Below are 7,834 nucleotides of genomic sequence, written 5' to 3' on the forward strand. Positions count from 1 at the left end.
TGATATTATAAATACTGTTTCCGAGAATTGACAATAAATTGACAGATACAAAATCGAAACTCTAAACAATAATTTGTTGAAAGCTCGAGATAATGTCGGAACGAGCTCAAACTTCATAGGTTATGTTAACTTAATAATTATAGCAGCCTATCAAAAAATGGGATCGATCCAACGGTCGGATCTTCCCTAAACCAAACCTGAATTTTCGAAGTTTCAGAAATTCTAGTCGATCCCAAAGTTCATCTATGGCTACCAAACTGTACCCACATGTTTGTAACCATGAGCTCTACCCAAAACACCAAACTAGAACACCAGAAACGGCCGGACATCCCACCACGCGGCGCCAGCCGGACTCCAAATTGGGTTAAAAGACTTATGCCAATTTCTTCCTCTCAACATATCTAACAACTTTCTTCCAATTTTGAGTGTGGAAGCCGGAATTTACCTCGAAAGGATTTAGGGTTAAAATCGTTCAAATCCAAAATTCGTCTCCCTGGGGGTTGAATTGAGATGTGAAACTTGGAAGGTTCGTAGAGGATGACAAGACGAACAAAGCTCAGTTAGTCTCAACGTCTAATTTGGCCGGAGTTGGCCTGAAATTGAAAAATATGCTGAAAAAGAGTCTTACCTCTTTTCTTCGATTTGTCGCATACGGTGAGTAATAGGGTGCAAATCATATATGGTTGGAAATCTCGTTCCAAGACGAAGAGATTGGGACCGGTCTCACGGCCTAAGGTGGCCAGAAACATCGCCAGTGAGGTCGAGAAAATTTGAAGCTGAATCTGAAATCTCTTGGTTCTTTTGATGACTTTCCACTTCTGGAAAGTTTCCAAAATGGCTGCTTTCGGAAATGGAAGTTGCTATTTATAGTATCAGACTTTTTTGGAAAAATTACAAAATAGCCACTGTGTCCAAATCCTTATAACCTTTTCGTTACAGCTCTGATTTCAGCATTTTACCTGTTCACGAATTCGTTTTAACATGCTCTACAATTTTTGTGAAGGAAGTTTTCCCAAAAAGTGGAAGGAATAAGAAGTCAACTTTTTAACCCACAAAAATTAAGGTAAAAGGTGAAACTTTTATTTATTTATTTACCGTCCACATGACAAGTAAACCGGTAAATTTGGGTACGAGGTATAACAAATTATCTCCCCTGTGAGGATGTCGTGAAAAACACAATATCAAGGGTAAAGAATCACACAACAATAAAGTGTTTTGGTAATTTGATTGATAGATAACAGGTTATGGGAAAGGGAAGGGACAAGCAAAACAGTATCAAGATCAAGTCATAAATGGAGTAACAAATACCGAACCAGCACCAATAACGGGGATATGAATCACCTTTGGTATTAGTGACTGATAGGAGCAATATTTGAGACGTTTTTAATGTCATTCTCTCTACATTTGACTTGGTTATTTCCTTAACATTGTCATTTCTAATTGAGTTTGTTGTAATTTGGTACATTTGAGCTTTAAGCGCAGGAAATGAGCTATCATGAGCAAGAAATGAAGGCAAGGAAAAAATGAGGTGCATAAAGGAACAAGAAATAGAGAAATAAAGTTTTTCAAATACTACTAGGAGAAGAAATTCCAGTTGAAGTAGAAATCCTGAATCAACTAAGAGTGAGCTCGTGAAAATAAATGCAGAAATGAGAAATTGCAGAATCCCAGTTAAACAAGGAAACCCATTATTACCAGGAAAAGGAAACTTATCATGACTAGGAGTCCCTGTTAAATAAAGAGATCTCAGGAAGGTTCCAGAACATCTCGAAAATGAAGAGTCCCAATTGGACTTGGAAACCTGTTGCTAGTAGAAGTCCTGGATACATGGGAAGGCTACACTATGCCAAAATATGAATCAGACAACACAGTTCCAACAACAGAAATTTTTTTAACTGTTGTCTGATTATAGAAGATGACAACAAGAATTATTCGCCCAAATTAGCAATTTAGACAACGGTTATTGCATGGCTGTTGTCCAATTATTATTCAGACAATGGTTATATTTTGATGTTGTCTGAGTAAACTAATTTTAGACAACAATTATTATTTTGCTATTGTGCAATTATTCTTTAGACAATAGTGATATTTTGATGTCTGACTAATTTAATTCAGACAACAATTGTTTGTTGTCGCTTTATTCTGTTGTGCCACTCACCTTCAAATAATGTGTTTAGACAATAGTTATTTTTTGTTGCTTTAATCTGTTGTGCTTGATTTCCGACACTTGTCCAAAATTTCAATGTTTTGAGTCCCTCCATTTCGACTTCTACCCTCGTTGAATTAATCAGTCTCGTCAATTTCTCATTTTCATTTTTCCTCTCTTCATCGAGAGAAGCCGCTCTCATCTTCACCTCTAATCTCTCCGCGCATCAGATGGGGAGGGGGAGCCCATCACCGTAAACCTCTCTCTGATCCAATCTCTCTGCGTCGATTTGGACGGCCTCTGGTATAGCATAAAGTTCTTTATGGGTTTGATATCTTTTACAAAAGCTAGAACTAAGCAATGCCTAGAGCTTTTGGGAACCCATTAATCCCAAAATAACAAAAACACAGAATTGGGTGATTTGGGTCCCTTTTGCAATCAACAATGCGCCGATAAGAGAAGCGACACAAGTTCAATTAGGCTATCCAGTTCAAAAGAAAAACAGGTGCTCTGGTTTCAATAACTAGTACTCCTCTTGCCTCTAATTTTCGTATTTTTGAAATCGATTGGATTTTTGGTTTGATTGATTTTCTGGTTAAAATGAATTTGGGGATTAGGGATTTTCGGTTTTCCTCATCTATTTTGATGCTTATTGCTGCTGCCATATACTCATGAATTTAGTAGTTTCCTTGTGTCGAATTCATTGTTTAGAAACCAAGGCGGAAAAAATAATACCAGGAGAAGCCAGGTGTCATGATGTACTCGAAACGGATCAAATTTCCTTTAGCGGAGGAGAAGAATTAGATCTCAGGTTTGTATATATTCTTGTTCCGAGTAACTTTTGATGCTTTGGGGGTATGATTGAGTATTGAATAATGTATAGTCCACAGGCTTGTGATTTTCCTTTTTGAGAACAGGTATGTAATTTCTATACAGAGTTTAAATTTGGTATGGGGTCAAGGAATCCTAGACTGAAGCAGTACAATTTTCTTTGGAGATTTATGCAGAGTACTATGATGATTATATATAGAGAATTTTTACGCCTGTGTGCATTTTAGAGAATGGTGTAGTTTTCATTGACAAGATGGGTGAGTAACTGAGTATGAACGCCTCTTGATATTATCTAATCTAAAGGTGAAGAAGCATGTTGTTGAGGTAACTCATGACTTAGAGCTGAGAAGTCATTTACCCAGAGACATTAGTTTCACCAAACGTCCACACATACAAAACCAACAATGTGGGTCTTCTTTATCCATTATCATTAGAACTTTAATAGTGTGCGTGGTTACCGTGTGTCAGTTGTTGGTACTACCTTGTGTCATACATTTGGCAAAGTTTACTTTTGGCTTTGCTATTTTGTAACTTATTCACTTTCTTATGCATTTATCCATATTAAGTGCAACTTTTCTCCACGGTAGTTTTATTGGAAACCAAGTTAAGCATGAAATGTCACTATATTTGATTCAATTGCATAAATATTGAGAATCTGATTTGCCAAATCTTGGTAATAGATGGCACACAGCTATAAGTATCAATTATGTTAATACATGGAGAGAATTCAATGTCTTACTTTAGAAGTTATGTGTGAATTTTACCTCTTTTATGTAACTCTTAACCATCTGTTCTTGAGATGTTTTGTCATGCTTTCTGTTTTTCATTATGAACTTATTAATTTTAGATGTTACTCATATAGTCCAAATCACATTGATAACTTTGTAAGTTCAGGTATCATTCTGAAAGTCCCTAAGTGTCCAGACACCATTGGTGAATTTTTCCCAATTTTGCACGTGAGTCACTTAATGAAGACAAAATGACCGATTTACCCTTAAATTCTTTCTTTCTTTTCTTTTATTTTTTTCTTTATTCTTCTTTCTTTCTTTCTTTCTTTCTTCTTCTTCTTCTTTTCTGGTTTCTTCTTCCCCTGATTTGAATCATCAAGATTCAAATCATCTTGCTCGTCCAATTCCCACCGCCGATCGCCGATCAAATCATCTTGCTCGTCCAATTCCCACCGCCGATCGCCGTTCAAATCATCTTGCTCGTCCGATTCCCACCGCCGCTGCGTCTCAATCCACCTTCATGCACCACAGATGTTTCTGGTTCCCCCAACTTCAAATCCTATAGCAAATTGAAATTGTGAATTGAGGCTTCACCGTTCACTCCGAGTTCATCCCCGCCGCCGCCGCCAATGACTTGACCACCACCACTCTCGTTCTCTCCTCCGACCCCCTTTTATACACCATTGATCAGAAACTCAGACCCCGCCAGCCCTGCACTCTCAAATCACAGCTCCAATCACACCCCTCCATCCTCTCCTTCTTCCCAACATGCAACACCACCTCCACACCATCCTCACCTGCAACTTCATCGGTTTAGCCGACAACTTCGGCCTCTAGCCTAACTTCGATCAGAGGCAATTTTCGGCAGACAAAGATTAACAACTTCGGCCTCAACACCATCCTCACCTGCAGAAAATTCGAGCTGTTCTTATTCACCAGCTTCGCCACTCTGCTGCTACCCACCATTGTGTCTCGCCGATTAGTAAACAAAGGACTCGGAGCCTCCACCATCGAGAAATTGAGGCTCACATTCTGCGTGTCCTGCGCGGCCAATCGACGACCTTGCTAGGCTGGTGGTATCCAAGCCGGTCCTGCATGAGAAAGAAAGAAAGAAAGAAAGAAAGAAAGAATTTGAGGGTAAATCGGTCATTTTGTCTTCATAAAGTGACTCACGTGCAAAATTGGGAAAAATTCACCAACGGTGTCTGGACACTTAGGGACTTTCAGAATGATACCTGAACTTACAAAGTTATCAATGTGATACCTGGACTCATTTTTTCGTATCAATGTGATACCTACGGCCAATTTCCGTCACGGAGCCGTTACGGAAATTGGTCATAGGTACGACATTGATACGAAAAAATGAGTCTAGGTATCACATTGATAACTATGTAAGTTCAGGTATCATTATGAAAGTCCCTTAAGTGTCCAGACACCGTTGGTGAATTTTTCTCATGAAATAATAGTAACGTAATTGTGCAATGCAAATATACCACCTTCAATTAATTTTCTCCACTAGTGATGTAGTGATGCAATATTTCTGTATCTTGTTGGGGGAATTCTGCTCAATCTTCTGATACAAAGAATGTGGCTTTGTGTTTATGCAAACATCACATATGTGTATGTACATGTACATGCCACCCCAAATTACAAACATTTTTGTGCACATGCAGTGTGTGTATATATATATATATGTGCTAACATTAATCACTTTATAACGAACAATTCAGTGGAAATTTGAAACATAAACTTACTACTTTAATTGTCATCAATAACTTACTATTTCTTATCGTTTAGGCTTCTTGTTCAAGATTCTTTTTCAACCTTGGTCCAGTACTCCAAGAATATATTTCGTGATAGAAGTCTTCCCTAGATTGTATTCCTAGAATTCTTCATGAAATTCAACATAGTAAGTTATGATTTATGAAGATGAGATATCCTCCAAAAGTCTTATATTTCTCAAATATGAAATGGCAATCAAAATGAAACATTGAAGGCCGACCTCTAATTCAATATTGGCTTCTCTTCTGCTCCATATGAAATCTTCTCAATGTTGTCAGTTTCTGTAATCATCAGAAGCAACAATCAAACATAAGTTGGAATCCTCCTTCTTGTTTATGGTCATAGACAGGAATTCCAGCTGAACCAACCATCAGAGGAAATACTAAATTACATAGATCACAATACATGACAAATTGACAAACTAAAGGATTACCAGCTCCCATCTCAAGTAAACTAAGAAAATGTAAAACAATTTACAGATCCTACTACAATTCCTTGTCTTTCTTCTTCTACTCTCTCTTTCTCTCTCTCTCAAGTAAACTAAGAAAATGTAAAACAATTTACAGATCCTACTAAAATTTAGAGAATTGAATTTTCCGCACTACGCACCTAAAGATGGATTGGAGGAGACGGTTCCATATAACTCAGATGCGTCGGTGACTGATGTACCATCAGATTTGCAGAAATGGATTGAGATACCTCGGTGGGTAAATCTTAGCTTTCTTTTGGCAAGAGGTAGGTCTTAGCTTGGTGGATAGATCTAAGAGGGGAGATTGTGAAGGTTTTACTTTCGGATCGAATACAATACCGAGAGAGAAAGAGAGTGATGAATCGAAATGATTTTGAAGAAGGGAGACTGATATTTGTTTCTCTCTCCGGTTTGGCTCGATAAAACAAATACCATTTTCTTATCTATACTATTATTAAGAGAAGCTCTCTCTCTCTCTCTCTCTCTCTCTCTCTCTCTCTCTCTCTCTCTCTCTCTCTCAAGAAGAGGGCGGCTAGGGTTTCCTTGGGTAAGCTTGGAGGCTCTTGTCCGGCAGCTCCCTTGCCGTGCCAGGCTTTTAGCCTTGTCGGTAAGTGGTGAGTGCAGCCGAGCGGGGACGTTTTTTTTATGGTCATTTCTCAGCCTGTTGCTGCGGTGGCGTGGCTCGAACCTTGACGAGCTTGCAAGCCTTGTGGTGGTCCTGCATCTTCTGATCGCTTAGAGGCTCTGGTGAGAGCAGTCTGGTGGTACCGGCATTCTGTCCCTTGATCGGAGGCGGCTGGCGGGATAGTGTGAGGTGGGATTTCGATGGGCTCTTTTGTATCGAAGTTCTCCGGTCTGATATGGGTGCTTTGAAACCATGCGGGGAGAAGGACTTTTGGGGGAGGTGGTGCTTCTTGTCGTCGTGCTGGCGATAATGCATGGAGGAGTGGATGGTGGCCGACGGCTACTTGTGGTAGTGGCTAGAGTCTTGTAACCGTGGTGAAGACGTAGTGGCTGCTGTAGCTTGGAGTTGGCAAGGGTTTGAGTGCTTTTGGGTCTGGGCTTGCTTTGGGCCCAACTTCATTTTTATGTTATTTCTTTTGTCTAATAAGGCTCCCTCGTTTATGGGTGGGTGCAGTGGGCCTTGGCCTTGTATACCTTGTTTCTCTAGGACATTACAATGTGCCCAAGAATCAGTACTGATGTACACCATGAGGGTCTTAGGCGGATGTACTGATTTTTTGGTGTTGTAGCTTCTTAGTGTTCAAGGCGTAGTAGTCTTTTTTAATGTACAGTCAGTGCACTACTTGAGCAATGATTGTAATATGAGGGGTGTTTGTACCCTTCATGCTTGATCGAGTGAGGTCGTATTATTTTATATCAAAAAAAAAAAAAAAAGAGCTTGCTCTCCAAAACTGAATTTTTTTTTACCAATTTAACCCTTTTATATTAAAAAATTATGAAATATAATTAATCACTAGAGATAATATAGCTAGTAAATGGAAAAATAGAAAACAAAAGAATAAAAATAAAAAAATAGAAAAAACATGGTAATTGTATTAAAAGTTTCCCTACTACCTTTAACTTCTCTCCACACACATAGTAGATGAGCCTTGCTAGTTGCATTTGTCCAAAGAGGTCAGTTTTATGAGAAATTTGAATGAATAAAAAAAATGAAAGTAGGACCACAAAGGCTAATAACCCAAAACTATTCGATACTCTCGATTACCTGATATTAAATAGACACTAGCAAATTTCGACATAGTGACAGTGCCAAAAGTTAAGCCCATGAGCCCATCTCCACTATTGTTTCTAATCGTGGCAAAAGAAGTGTCACTTTTGCTCGCATTTGTTGTGGTGAAGGCAAAACAATATTAA

At 38.8% G+C, this 7,834-nt stretch overlaps 1 long non-coding RNA gene across 1 annotated transcript; it reads left to right on the plus strand.

Moving 5' to 3' along the window:
• The first annotated feature begins 2,207 nt into the window (after window positions 1-2,207).
• On the plus strand, window positions 2,208-3,168 carry LOC121050777. The gene is made up of 3 exons (XR_005803833.1): window positions 2,208-2,651; window positions 2,858-3,063; window positions 3,154-3,168. It is a non-coding gene; the product is annotated as an uncharacterized LOC121050777 (long non-coding RNA).
• The last annotated feature ends 4,666 nt before the right edge of the window (window positions 3,169-7,834 follow it).

The sequence above is a fragment of the Rosa chinensis genome, chromosome 7 (assembly GCF_002994745.2).
Source record: "Rosa chinensis cultivar Old Blush chromosome 7, RchiOBHm-V2, whole genome shotgun sequence".
Lineage (NCBI taxonomy): Eukaryota > Viridiplantae > Streptophyta > Magnoliopsida > Rosales > Rosaceae > Rosa > Rosa chinensis.